Source organism: Xiphias gladius, chromosome 4 (assembly GCF_016859285.1).
Source record: "Xiphias gladius isolate SHS-SW01 ecotype Sanya breed wild chromosome 4, ASM1685928v1, whole genome shotgun sequence".
NCBI lineage: Eukaryota > Metazoa > Chordata > Actinopteri > Istiophoriformes > Xiphiidae > Xiphias > Xiphias gladius.
In genome coordinates this window covers 14,399,824-14,415,301 of record NC_053403.1, presented here as the reverse complement: position 1 = coordinate 14,415,301, position 15,478 = coordinate 14,399,824, and the positions used below count along the sequence as shown (strand labels likewise).

General features: G+C 37.3%; 1 long non-coding RNA gene across 1 annotated transcript; it reads left to right on the top strand.

The window, feature by feature from the left end:
* Window positions 1–11,868: 11,868 nt before the first annotated feature.
* LOC120789125 lies at window positions 11,869–13,985 on the top strand. The gene is made up of 2 exons (XR_005707336.1): window positions 11,869–12,060; window positions 13,561–13,985. It is a non-coding gene; the product is annotated as an uncharacterized LOC120789125 (long non-coding RNA).
* Window positions 13,986–15,478: the final 1,493 nt, after the last annotated feature.

The following is a 15,478-nucleotide window of genomic DNA, read 5'->3' as shown; positions in this document are numbered from 1 at the left end:
AGACAGCTCTTGGTGAGTAAAGGAAGGACGTTTATTGCTGAACTCGCAACATTTATTTTAGACTGGTACGTAAACAGCTGTCAATTGTAACATAGGCTATGTAGCGATAGCAAAAACGTACATATAGCACCTTTAAAGTCCCCATCCACTCCAAAATATGTTTTGCTTATTGTTAGTTCACTTGAGTGTTCAACCTTCACTGTGCAGAATGATGTATGTGAAGAGTTTGACACTAAAGGACTGCTTTCAGAATCATCTGCTGAAGGGGGAAAACTTCTCTGTGCTCATTTCAAATCTCAGTTTAAGGTTTATTTGAGCCATTTCTCAATGTGTTCTCGCCCAATCATTCGTGCTAGAATTTTTATTGCTTTGTAGATTTCTACCAGGCTTTTGATATTGTAAATCATGATTTCCTTATCTTCAAACTAATGAAATCTAGTATTGGTGGGAAATTTTATAAAGCTGTGAAAGCTCTCTATCGAGTCTCAGTTGCATATGAGCAAATTAATGACTGAAACACTTTGGTTGAAATTAAGCAGCAGGTGCTGGGGTAAGACTTTCTGATTTTTAAGGTTGGTACTTTTCTTTATGCAGATGATGTAGTTCTTCTGGCAGAGACTGAACAGGGTTTTGAGAGTAAATTTTGTACATTGCTGGTGTAGTGAATGGAAACAAAGATGAATAAAGTTAAAACTAAGATCATATATTATCGAGGAAAGGGGATACCTAAATGTAAGTTTTGTGTTTCATATTTGTTCAGTTCTTTTGTCATACTCAAACAGTTACAAATATTTAGGTTTTACCTTTGATGATAATCTTACTTTTGAAACAGGAATAAGAATCCTGTCAGGCTCTGCTGGTAGGGCTTTGGGGGCCGTTCTAAATAAGGTTAAGCTTTCTTAAAAATCAAGGTTATAATATGTACATGCAACTGTTTAAATCTTGTGTCTGTTCAATTTTGGATTGCACTCCAGGGATATGAGGTTTTAGATAAACAAATAGTGATAAAGTACAAAACAGAGCAATGCGTTGCTTTCTGGGTTCGCATAAATGGTCCCAAAACTGTCCGGATGTGCTGATATAGGACGGAGTCGTGAAGTTAGGCAAAAGTTTGACATCCTAATACTGTGTAATAGATTAATTAGCATGCCTGACAATAGACTTATTAAACAAATCTTTTATTGGGATTGCTTAAATAATTACCCATGGGCACTTGAACTTGCAGAGTTACTCTCTAAATTTGGTTTACAATATATATTTAGAAATAAGTTGCCTTGTGTTAATTATTTTAAATATCTTGTATTTGAAAGATATAAAGAAAATGATCACAAGAAATATTAAGCAAACCAGGACAATTCTAAGTGCCTGTGACTAATAGGGGCCCTAAAAATGTATTAGAACATTGGGTATTTTGTTTTCAATATTATTATTAAATTATTAACCTATCATCGTTAATAGAATATTTTATTATCAATTTACTAACCCTTACAGGTTCTTTTTCTTTTCTTTTTTGTTTTGGCAAAAAAGTAAACATCCAGAGAGCCTCTGTAATTTTTCACAAAGAAACGTGGGTGTAGTCCTTGCGTGGTGGAAATGAACCTGTTAAATTAGTCTATAGTGAAATAGACTTACTTTTGCTCCCCTAACATTAGCTACTTAGTATCTTCACTGAACGTTCTGAGTGTTTACATTTTGCTCCTCTCTTAGGCGACATTCAATCAATGAAGACAAACTTTTAGCAAGCTATCCATACTAAATCAGTGGTCCCTGCCCCTGCCTGCTGCCAGGCCCAACAGATGCAGCTTCAGGCTCAGCAGCCGTGTCTCCCCATCCCCATACCCCGACTCCCAACTGTAGAGGGAGGTGAGCAGTATTGTGTTGGATGACATATCAGTTGGTATAATTGCATGGGGTGTGTGGGAATTTCTTTTTTATTATTATTATTATGAAAAAATAATAATGATTAAATCCTTTTCAATGATAAGAATTAAAACACTGGAATTATTTTTCCAGATAATGATCATTATATGAAACAAAAACAGCCTTTAGTTTGTATTGGATGCTGGACTTGGTGACCATTTGACATTTCCTTTAGCACTACCATCAGGCCTTTTCATTTCTTTTTCCATTTTGTTTTCCATTTTTCATTTCCACTTTTACAGCTGCTTATTTTCTAGTTGGTATGTATACTTAGTGAAAAATCTGCTGCTGATCTTATTCGTTTGTTTGCTGTATCATTCTATAAATGAAGATGTACATTTTTTTGAAGAAGTTAATGATTATTTAAATTATATTTATTTGAAGTTATTCATTTCTATTCAGGGCTGTGAGAGAGGCCATCACAGGGCAATTTTTATGCCTCTGTGCTGGCGACAGCCATGGCCAGAGGCATTACGTTTATGGGTTTTATCCGCCCATCCGTCCGTCCATCACATTCTCGTGAATGTAATAGCTCAGGAATGCTTTGAGGGGATTCCTTCAAATTTGGCACAAATGTTCACTTGGACTCAGAGATGAACTGATTAGATTTTGGTGGTCAAACATCAAACGTCAAGGTCACTGTGACCTCAAAAAACATGTTTTTTGCCATAACTCAAGAATTCATATGCTAGTTATGATAAAATACACTTAATTCCTTCAAAGTCTTCACTACATATGTGCATATTATATGAGACTGGATAGACATGCATGTAAACTTTTAAGCTTGAAAACTTGACTGGAGGCATACAACCGTGAGGCATTAATTATAGTTTGTCTAAATAACACACACAAAGAACAGGCCTTTTTCTTTTCATTTACAAGTCTTTATTCTTCAATTATCTTTCTCAGGCATGGGAAACTATTTTAAGTAGTTTCCCATGCCTGGAAATAAATTACGTTACTGAATTACCTTGTTTTTTTACTCAAGTTTTTCCACCTCGAGTTTCACTTTTTTTTATTTGCTTTTTGTACTCAGTATTGCGTTTTTTTGTACTCAATATCAACTTTTAAATTCCTCTTGTAGAGAGACATCACATTGTCTGCTCCAACCTGAAACAAATGAAACAAATAATACAGTTGCTTTAACATTTAAGCGTTGTCCTTTTGCAGGTTTCACTTGAAGAAAGGTGCAAATGTCACATTGACTACCCTGTTTAATTTATGGTTAATTCAACACCACTTGTGATCCTCTTGGCCTAGAAGTGGAGGTCTCAGGCACAGGGGAGGAAGATTTCACTCTTCCTGCAAAATTAACATCATAGCAATGGAAGGAATTCATTCATTTTAGGATAGAGAGCACTTGAAGCAGTTGTTAGTCCCATGTGCAGACACGCACCATTAGCAAGTAATTACGGGTAAATCAGGTACAGCCAAGTTTCCACACTCTCACCATCTGTGTTAAGATGGTCAAATTTAAAACTGCATAAAAAAAGGTTAAAGTGTATCCCAAAGCTTTCTCTAGGGCCTCCAACATGGAAACTAAGATATGTAAATGATCTATTTAATCCATGATCAGCAAACACATATGACATGCCATTCTATATAGCAGGTTGCTTTCACTGTTACACTATGGGACAGTGTATAAATGGGTCTTGGCAGTAACACCAATGTCTCCCCAGCAAATGCAGAGAAAGTAAATACATGTTACCTGCTCCCACAATAATTAGTATATTATTAATTGTGTTTTTTAACAACCCAGTAGTTAAACATTAATTCACTGACAAATACCCTGTACAAATGTGGCCAGTTGGGAGCTGCCACTTTCACCAGGGTCAAACACCCCTTTCACCCCTTCATTAAGGGGCACCCCTCAATACTGTAGAGGGCCAGCTCCTAAGCAGGAGTGTACTCCTGTGTAGGAGGTCCCCCTCCTGTCTTCTTTATTTCATTTTTTTCCCTGTGGGCTACGAGCATTGTCAAAGCCGTTTCATCGTGCTTTAGTATACCAGTATCCTACAACAGAGACTGACCTTGTAATTGTTGTACTTGCAAGATATGAAACTAAGCCTACTTACCGCTTTGAATTATGTCTTTATATTTATTTTTTATTTGCTACCAAGTCCGTTTGACACCGCCGGGGTTGCAGCTGAGAGAGTAACGCTAATATTGCCATAAGAATACATCAAAGTAACACATTAATTCAGTGGAATACACAAATCTAATTAGAATCAGATGTACTTGGGTCCTCCCAAGTGCAGACACACAATGGCAAAGTGGTCTCAGCCTTTTGGACCCCACTGTATTTTGTTTAATAGTGACCTTTTGTGGGTGGCTGTTTTTTTTTGTTTAGGTGGCCAAGTTTGTGCCTGTACGTCCCGCCACGACACAAGACATGATGTGATGAAACTATGAATGACTTTTTCGAAATGTTGAGGATGAAGCAAGGTCCTCAATTTGCAGTATTTCTCAGTCAAGTGGTTTCATACAAAGCTAAAAACACAGATGGGACTCAAAAATAATGCCAACACATTTTACAGCAGGTTTAACATTTTGAACAAGCTGGAGCAATTGTATTTGACAATATTGATCGTCATCTGTACCTGCTGATCCTGTGAAGAAAACAGAAACTGAAACCCAACACTGTAGGATGACAGTGCTAATCACAGAGTCACCATGTCACTATGTGACAATGTATGGGCCAATAAAAAGAAACTATTTTTTTATGATATAAGTTGGAGAAGATTTTTTCTTCGCACTTTTGAACTACTTCCAGAATCACTGCATAGGAGAGAAAGGTATACTTAATTATCATAAGCAAAATGATGATAAATGTTTTCAAAATGTCAGATTATGTGGGAACATATACACAGTGAACAGGATTGACCCCTAGGGCTCAGTACATATTTAAAAGCAATGAAGCACTTCCCTTCATTCTGTCCCTGCCCAACATCGTTGAGGACACATAACAGGATATACTTAGATTGAACCAAGTCCATCTTACAATAGTCAGTTGCCTTTATGTACAGTGACAGAGTTATCGGTTGCTGTAATTGTTCCTCGTGTCCATACTTGCCTTTAAGAGATCCCTTCCTAACATGATTCCAGTGTAAGAGATAGGGGACAAAATCCACAGTCGTCATTCCGTGCAAAAATGCACTCCACGGTTCGGGTGAAACTGGATAGATCATGTTTATCAAATGGCTATATTTTAAACAAAAAAAAGTTTGTCAGACTTGTTTGTACTCTCTTGTGTAAGGGTCAGTGATGTGAAACCAAAATTTTTGTCCAACTGCATTTTTTTCAGTTAAAAAAAAAAAGGCTGTATTTATGTTTATCATATACAAACAGTGATGATGTCCATTTTATGAAATATCATGTTGTGCGACCATCGAGACATGACCACCTTGGGACTTTTTTTTTTTTTTCTTTTGGCATTTTATGCCTTTTGACAACAACAGTGAAGATAGATAGGAAATGCAGGGAGAGATGTGGTAAACTTTAAAAATGTTATGTTGTAATCCATTCGAAGACAGGAAGTTTCATCATATACCAGTTTGCCAAGGACCCATGGAAGCAGCAAGCAGGTTTATAACACACTCTATTTTGGAGGAAAAAAAAAACAAAAAACCTTTTTAATGGTCGGTATGTAGTTTCCACATTTGGATACCATGTGGTATGACCTCAAAAAAACAAAATAAAAAAACAATGGATATTAAGTTACTTTTACAAATATATACACTGCCTCGAAAACATCACGTGGTGCGACCAAACATCATGTGGTGCGACCATTGCAGTGTGTTTTTCATGACAGATATATTTCCTAGATCAGCAGTTTTTGTGTTTTTATATTCAGTTGATGACTTATGCACATAAAGTACCTTATTTTAGTGTTATTTGGAATAGATTTTAATGCAATTTGAACATTTTTTTCTAATATTTCAGAAAAAATGGCTTATGATTAGTCTTTGTACAATATCATGGGAAAAATGCAAAAAAAAATGCATGTTTTTCATTAACATGTTCATCTGCTGCCATCTATCATTTGTCCCAACTGAAATAAACTATACACCGTACATTTATGGCATGACACTACATTATTTTACTGTTTCAGCTACCAGAGAAGAAAATGGCAGGAAAAGAGTCCATATGTAAAGTCAAGTGAGCTGCCAGAGAGAAAGAGAAAAAGAAACGGAGAGAGAAATGGAGGGCTGCATCCATTGCTTACAGGGAATAGAGAAAGATGCCAAACACTGTGTTAGACCTTGCACCTCCATCTACGGAGACCATTCCACTAGTTCTGGTTGATGTAGATGTGCACCAAGAGCAGCCAGAAAATGTAGGTCAAGCTGTGGTAGACCCCATACCTCCGAATGAGGATTTTAATCCACCAGGATCCTCCATACCGGAGAGAGATCAGAGAGGGAATACAATTTCAGCAGAGAAATGTATCAAAAGATTGCAGAGGGAGAAGTGTAGACGGGAAAAGCGTGTGTTACATCTGAAAGAACAGCTTGAAGAGAGGAAAGAGTGAGGGGGAGGGTAATGGCAAGACAAAGAGTGTGCCTAAGTGAAAAATTCAAGTGAAAGGGGTGCAAGAAACTGTCAGCAGAGAGGAAAGCAAGCTGTTATAAATTTTCTGTTCAAAGATGAAAATGCAAAGAAAAGTTCTAACAAAGCCCCTCACTGAGCTCCATGCACAGTATCAAACAGAGATGGAACAGCATCTCTCCATGTCCTACAGACAATGTGCCAGAAGACAGCCTTTTTGTATCACAGAGCCGAATACCAGGGATAGAGATACATGTGCATGTGTGGAACATGAGAATGTCTGGCTGTTGGTTAACCAACTTGCCAAGAGGGGGCTCGTGAAGACTACCAGCATCTCAGAGTCTGTGAGTATGATTGTGTGTGACCCTTAAAAACAAAGCATGAATGGATGGATGTCCCGAGTACTGCTTTGACTAAGCTGAATTTCCTGAGACAGACTGTACTGAGGTTTCTTGGGAACAATGGGAGCGGGTAACTTCAAGAAATGGAGAGAAAACCTTTTGCAAGTGTTTTAAAACAAACATACACAGGGACAATCCAGGGGTTTAAAGAGCTGTTCCACAAAAAGCTAGAACTTTTAGCCATACATCAATTAAACTGGATCCACCAAACAGAACAGTTTTGTGACCTAAAACAAAATCTCACTGCATCTGAAGCTGTTCTTCACATTGTTTTTTTGGAAAACACCTGCAAGATGAGTGCAAATGAGGCAAAATTGAAGTTGTAAAAATGTAAAGCATTTAAGGATATTAATTTTAAGAATAAAGTTTAAGGACAATTCATCTAGATGGAAAAAAAAAAATCAAAATCACTTAATTTAAAATTTTAATATGAATTTATGTGTACACAACATTCGTAATATTTGAACAACTGCAATAGATATTCTTATTTTTTGTATTTTAAAATGATGTTGAAATGTTGAAAGTCTTTATACGTCATTGACAGTATACAGAAATACAGAAGACTCAAGTCTTCTTGAGGACTAAGACGCACACTGTGGACTGCCTTCTGAGTGATCATCCAGTTAATATAATGAAAACTTTGATCGGTTTAAACAAATGAAAAACAAACTCCCTGTTCTCCGAGGCCGTTCATTTTCAGGTTTTAATAGTCAACAATGTTACTCCAGCATCTTCCTCCTCTGTTCTCCTAATGTTGGACGAAGAACACCAAATATCATAGTCCCAAAATAGGGATTGGTTGAAAAACCACGCTGGCTGTAAGAAAAAATGGGTTCTGCTCTTTAATGTGAGCAAAAATGAAAAATTTTCGTCTAAATCATTTGAGTGGCCATAAAAGTTTATGGCTTTGTCTGTTTAAGTTGAGGCAACCCTGGATGGTGGCTTTACAATGTGCACAAGTGTCACACCAGAGACTAGGGCTTGCATCCAGAGTCCTGCCCGTGGCTCACTTAAGGCAACAAAAGCACTTTTTTTGAGGTTAGGGAAAGATCATGGTTTTTGGTTACATGTTAACGCATCATGTCTTAAGTCGCTGTGAGCTTTTTCTGTAATAAACCCAGCTAGTGATTTGTTTTTGTTTTTTTAACAGGGTGGGAGCACCCCCTCCCTGCTCCCACACCACCAACCAACACACACACACACCCATGTACACGTCCCATGTCCCACAAGACATTGTTGTAGGACGCCTTAACCTGAACTGTCACATTTCTAATTCTACAATTTCATTTTATCCAGTTATCTTCCTTCTGTTCCTACTCATTTGTCTTTTTATACCTGTCTATTAAAGTAATGACTAAATTCACCTTTAAATTTTATTCAGCGGAGTGAGTTCATCAGGCGGGGATTTCTCATGGATAGGGATGGTGCAGGGGGGGTTGGCAGGTTAGCTGGGGGTATGTACCCCCCCCTCAAATTGCCTACTGATTAAACCAGACCTCAGTCTTTCCCTAACCTTAACCAAAGTGCTGTGAGCGCCTAAAAAAGTTTTAATCCAGTTGCACTTACATTTTTTAAAATACATATTTGCTGTTGCAGTTTAGTTGTATATAAAGGTCATTTCTAGGAGACAGGGCTGGTTAAGGAGTCAGTGGGGTAACAGACAATATACACAAGAATGTCAAATTAGAATTTAGAAAAAAATAAAGAATATGTGAGGCCTCTACACGTTGAATATACTACAGTCCAGCGTGAGTCATTGAAAGTCATTGCCAATTAAGTCCCATTTATATATTACCTCTCTTCCACTTCAAATGATCAAATACTAGTTTGTTTCATAAAACAGTGTATGTGAATTAGTAAATAACCTCCAACAAAAATGTTTGTATTAAATAGTGTCCTTTGCATAAAAAAAACTAATCTGAAAAAAAAAACTAAAAAGAACAAGATCATCAGGTGTTCAACTTATAGCTTATGGTTTTTTGCAGTTATTCATCTTCATCGACCTCCTCTGCAAGACTGGAAAATTAAAATCGAAAAGTTTAGAGTTACTTAATACCACTGTATCTTAATCGTGTAGAATGATCATGTTATCCAGTTATGCAGTATTTAGCCTTATGAAAACCGAATCATCACTAACAGTAAAAATAATAAATACATGCAAATATCTAGACTTACAGAAATGAGATCAGTGTAATTGGACACACCAAAAACAAATAAATAAATAAAAATTATGAATAAATGTTGACTATATTAAATAAAATAAACAAATGTGCATAGAAATACACATGCATGGATGGACAGAGTCCAGCCTTCAGAAGACCCAAACACAGCATTAACTCTTTCTTTGCCCTCCTTTTTAGAAAACAACTTTTGTGATGTAGGTCTATCAACACAATCAAAATTTAGTCTTTATTGTTACCTGGAATTTGAATCCCTGACAGTCTCTGTAGAACCACACGACATTGGAATTGCCTCGCTATGGAAATCTCTCACAGAACTACAATAAAACAGTTGCACATAGAGACAAGCAACATTAAAATAAGTAAGAAGGTAAGTTCACATATTGTATATGCAAAGTGTAGTGCACCTGACAATAAGATATATTAACCTCTGAGGGCCTTGTCCATCCTGGCCAAGCTGTGAGCAAAAGCACACAATACAAACTTCATAAAAATGTATCCATTGTATAAGACCAAATGTTTAGTTTAATTTTGGATTTGCATTTTAAAATCGCTGGTAGTGACCTCACCTGTTGTGAAGAAATTGGGAATGGGAATGTTTCACTGTCATAGACGACTACACCGGGACACCCCTCGGTATTATCCACACACTCGATAGAAAACTGCTATATAATAAATAATGTTTCATGAAAATTAAATGTATCATCTAATGGCCCTGTTACGATACCAAACTTTAACCACAGAATGCAGCCAATTGCGCTACATGCTAACAATGCTAAAGTACCAAACGAAGGAGCACACTTCACTCTGTTTCTGTCAATTCACCGAGTCAACCCGCATCCAAATAAAAACTTCCCAAACTGCAGCAATTCCACATTACCAGATACCTGTACAGGTATGTTTATTGCAATGTTTAAACTTACACAGTTTATATCGGCGGTATCCATTATGTTTCCCTTCTTCTGCTCAAGCATATTGGTCACGTGGTTTTTCAGACCACGTGAGTGTTACATATTGCATTTTCTGCTGCATTAATACAGGTAATGTATTAATACATTACTACAATAGATGTAATGTGTTGTAGTAATGTATTAATACAATACACGACATGCAATGATGAGCATGTCAAAGTGCTATTTAAATAATTACATGAAACCCTTTGCTGGACGCAGGTTATTTGTGATAACTATTTTCATTTTTGTTAGACTATTTTTATGGATATTACAAAAGACGGAATCTCTTATTAATTTACCCAATTTAACGTAATTTATTGTTAAAATAAAACTCACTGTGAAAAGTATAAATCTCTCCACTTCTTCTATAAAACACCACCAGAACTACTAACTCTGAAGCACCTTTCCAACTAAGCATGTCCTATTAGCTGATGCAACTCGATTCAACATTTGTTTCCAAATTAAGGACATAAAATTGTTCATTCCCCCCAGAACCCTAAAAAAAAATAATACCTTTTTTCTTGAGAGCCTTGTACAGAACGTGGATTACTTAGATTATTCCTCTGGTCATGTTGGTTCTTGTTGACCAACCGTTACAACATTGAAGATCATTTCACTGCCCGAGACGAGGTCAGCTCCTCTCCTCTGATGAAGAAGGAAAATGAAATCTGACTTCTGTAATTTCCCTTTTTGCATGCTACAGATGAGCAAGCTGATTTCAGTTTTCGGAGGGAACTTTGCCCTGCAAGAGTGCAAGATGGAGCCACCCACAAAATCAAGCTATAGGATACAGGATGTGAACTGCTTGCTGTGTTTGAAGTCACAATTCGGTTTTTTATACACCCAACAGTGTATCATGACCTTTTGCAAGGTATAGCAACTTCATGCTACCCTGCAGCTGAAGACAGTTTTTGGTACAACCTCAAGTAGCCACTGGTCAGAAAAAAATGAAGAAATGACACCCAATGCTGTAATTTTGTTTTTAAAGATATCTGTGTATTGTATATGCATAATTTCCCCAGTTTCCCCTTTTTTGAAAAAGGATCAAAAAATGGAAATGTAAATAAAGAATCCAATTTTGTGAAAATCAGTATTAACCAAATCTATACGTTAATCAAAGGTCAATCAAATATTCCATCAGATTATATATATATTGAACTATTTATAGTCTAACCATGATAAGTTTGTACTGAGCATTATCACAAACATAGATTCCTCCTATGTGAAAACACTTATTGATTAAGTGATTGTTTTTTTTAAGCCAGTCAGTCAACTTATAAGTAAATGTAACTAGTTTTCTGTAGAAAAATTGATCAGTTTAGCTCATGTTGAGTAAGGTATAACATTAGTGGTATACTTGACGTTAATCAATTTTTAAAAAATGTATATTTAATAATAGATAGTGTTATAAAGCATACAGTGCCATCTATCCTTGGACTGTAAAATGCATAGTTGTCCACTTATGGTAAGAATGATAAACTTTTATTTAAAGACATTTGGGCATTGGAGAATCACCTATGAATGAGAGATGCATACAGTGCATTCAGAAAGTACTCGACCCCTTCACTTTTTCCACATTTTGTTATGATGCAACCTTATGCCAAAATCCAAAAAAAAAATTTCCCCTCATGAACCTGAATTCAACACCCCATAATGACAAAGCAAAAACAGAATTTTAGAAATGTGTGCTAATTTATTAAAAAAGAAAAATTAAAGTGCCACATTGACATGAAGTATTCAGACCCTTTGCTATGACGCTTTTAGCTCAGGTGAATCCCATTTCTCCTGATAATGTTTGAAATGTTTCTACACCTTGATTGGCGTCCACCTGTGCTAGATTCAACTGATTAGACGTGATGTTGAGAGGCCCACACTTCTCTATATAAGGTCTCACGCAAAAACCAAGCCATGAGGTCAGAGGAGCTGCCCGCCGACAGCGCAGAGACAGGATTGTGGCGAAGCACAGATCTGGGGAAGGCCACGAAGCATTTCTGCTGCATCGAATGTTCCCAAGAGCACAGCGTTTATCAAGAGTAATGGGATTCACCTGAGCTAAAGGTGATGTGAATGGCCAAGGCAGCGCTCTGTTATAGAATCAGTTAGAGCGCTCACACAAATAGACGACTACACCCAACATTTAAAACGAAGAGATGACTACACCCAACATTTAAGACATCTTAAGACATTCGGGATGTCTGAAGGACAGTGTCACTCAGACATCCTGAATGTTTCATTATGTCGCAAATTCAAAACTATCACGCCTTTTCAGTTTTCTCTTCATAGGTTTTGGTCTATAAAACCCAAAGCCAGCCCAGAACGTACCTCAGAGCTTAACCTAATGGTAACCTTAACTTACTTAACCTTGATATTTATACTACACTTACTGTATCTGTTGAAAAGGGCTGATTCCGAGCCTGCGTTTCTCTTTTAAGAAGCACGGTACAAGGAAGCATGTGATGTTTATATTACATTTACTCATTTGGAAGAGGCTTTTATCCGAAGCGACTTACAAGTGTGGGACAACACTAAAGCGTCAGTGCAGTAGGAGTCCCTGATGTAAGTGCTAAGTAGTAGATCTACACAAAAGACAAATTGCAAGGGGATCAGGTAAAGAAGTGCACTGAAAGTACACAGTAGGTGATAGTTAGTCATGTTAGCGATCTAGCAGTGTCAAGAGAGGAGGTGCTCTAGGAAGAGCTAAGTCATCAAGAGTTTCTTGAAGACATAGAGGTACGCTACTGCTCTGTTGCTTAAATTTATCATACTACTCAATCACTCTTCCTATTTGTAGTAAAATAAACTGGTGTCACTAATGAAACATGTATGTAGTTGGATGGATGGGTGTATTAGAAAGGTATCTCTATATATAAGCCTTCTGATGGCCCCTCTCAGCATGTCGTGGGCTCTCTGTGGCCACCTATTTAAACATCTCAATCGTATCGATTAAAACTTTCTCACAAGATTTATCAAATGGTCAGTCCTAAATGCCTCCATATTCAAGTTAAAAAGTTCCTAGAAAATATCAAATTTGACTTTCTCGTATCTGCAGACACCTTGCTGTTCTCAAGAATACCACTGATATAGCTTTTCTTTGAATTTCTACTCAACAGGATATATAAAATGTAAAATCGTCAGGCTGTTTACCCACATCCTGCTGCAGAATTTGCACTGAGCTGTCATAGTGAAAAAGTAAATATGACACATTCACCCAGGACATGCATCCAAAATGACACTTCAAACAAGTAGATAACAGCCCTCTAGTGACAGAAAACCTGACACACAAGTAAATCCTGCTCGTTTTCAGCAACTGCAGTTCTAACAAACTGCACCCACCTAAATACAAAAAGACTGAATTTTTGAAATGCCGCTCACCTTTGAATTTATTTATTTGATTTTATTTGTTAGGGATCATGTACAATATTAAACGTAAATTCAACCATTGGACATTGTCTACCAGATTTATCTTAGCGATACTGCATATTATAAAAGTGAAACTGGAAGTCAGGTAAGCTTACAAGTGAAACATAAGTAGATTTTTCAATTATCTCTTGTTCAAAGATACAATGACCAGTGCAGAACAGTGAAATGTGGCATACATCCATCCATCGTCCATTTTCTGCCACTTATCTGGGGTCGGGTTGCGGTGGCAGCAGGTTTAAGGCAACGCAGCCCAGATGTCCCTCTTCCCAGCGACGTTTTCCAGCTCCTCCTGGGGGATCCTGAGGTGTTCCCAGGCCAGATGAGACATATAAGCTCTCCAGCGTGTTGTGGGTCTACCCCGGGGTCTCCTACCAGCTGGACATGCCCGGAAGACCTCCAGCGGAAGGCGCCCAGGAGGCGTCCTAAGCAGACGCTGGAACCGCCTCTACACCTGCGCCTTGAGATCCTGCCAATGTGGCACGTCATGCTAAATGCTAGTATCTTTTATCTGTTGTAGAATAGAGGAAAAAGGGAGAACGAAATAAAACACAATTCAAACTGTACTTGTCTTTTATTATCTACCCCCTTGTGCTACTGTAGTGCAGCCTGTTCACCCAGCACCTAAAAATGACCTTGGCTCAATCATGTACATACTGTATGTTCTGTTCATTGTACTCTAACTTTACTTCTTTTCCACCAGGTGTCAGCATTGCCTATTAAGACAATGTTTTCACCTTGTTTCAATCTACAGCATTTTTATGTCCAATTTTGCAAGTTAATTAGTTTTTCTTTGTTCAATTATTTTTGTTTAATTCTTGTTTTGTTTTTTTTTTGTTCCTCCTGGGTACCACATTTCTGGGTTTATAATATGCGCAAACTCAGCATGTGGTGGTTTGTTTTTTACCCCCAATGAAAAAATGATATAAGTAATTCTTGTACTTATAAAAAGGAAGTAATGGCGTGCTGTTCACTATCCAAACTGCCATTAAAACTGCAATAGAAGCACCGGTGTGTTCCGGCAGTCTGTTATCATGTTTAAACCAACCATTAGTTCAGTTCCCATAAACTTGCTGCAGTGTTGCAGATGAGTTTCCCTGATCTTCATTTTCATTGGCTTCCACAAAGATACGAACCTGTAAACTGGATAGAGATATTTTTTCAGTCAACCACCGAGTCTTCAGTTGAAGTGCACAGATAGCATATACACACACACACACACACACACCAGCTGGATGGTGACATTAGGCTTGTTTTGTTGTGAGCAGCATGACACACACTAATCTGACAGCTCTGATCAGAGATTACAGTGTACATTGAGGTGAAAAGGTCTCAGGAAAACATCCACATGCTGCATGTTTATAGGGATAAAATTCATTTTGTTACACAAACGGAAATGTATTCAGATTTATGTCTTCTATGGGATTGACAATACAAAGTTTTTTCCTTTTTTTTTTACTCAATCCATATTGCTATATTTTTGTTGCATTAGCGGAAATGTTATGCCACAGTTATCAGGCACATCTTTCAAGAACAATGCAGACAAGAAGATAAAAAGACAAACAGATATGATCTGTTTTTTTTTCTTACCATGCGGGTACAGTAAATGCTCTGCAATGTAGCCCACAGCCACGCTGTATTTGATCTCAACAAAAATACTTTTCATATCATACAGGTCTTTTTTCTTTCACCTTTTTCCAAATTTTGGACGATTTAATAGATTGAACAGACTCTAGTCTGGCCAGTGCAATTAGAAAAAAAATCAATTTCTGTTGAATTAATGAAATTTGGGTTTTTTTGCTTTCACCGCAGAGCCAAGTTAAAGACTTTTTCTGTCCCAAACAAGGATGTAAACAATTACAATTTCTGAATCAGAGATTGAACTTCACCAACAGTCTCTAATCTTGAGATATGGCCGTATGGACATTTGACTCTGTATTAACACATTTTGGGACAAATCTGTTTTTTCTTGTGTTACATGATGATGAAGAGTGTTATGTCACTATTTCAAAATTGATGAATCTGCCTACTAAAGACCTGCAACACGCTCCCTTTGAAA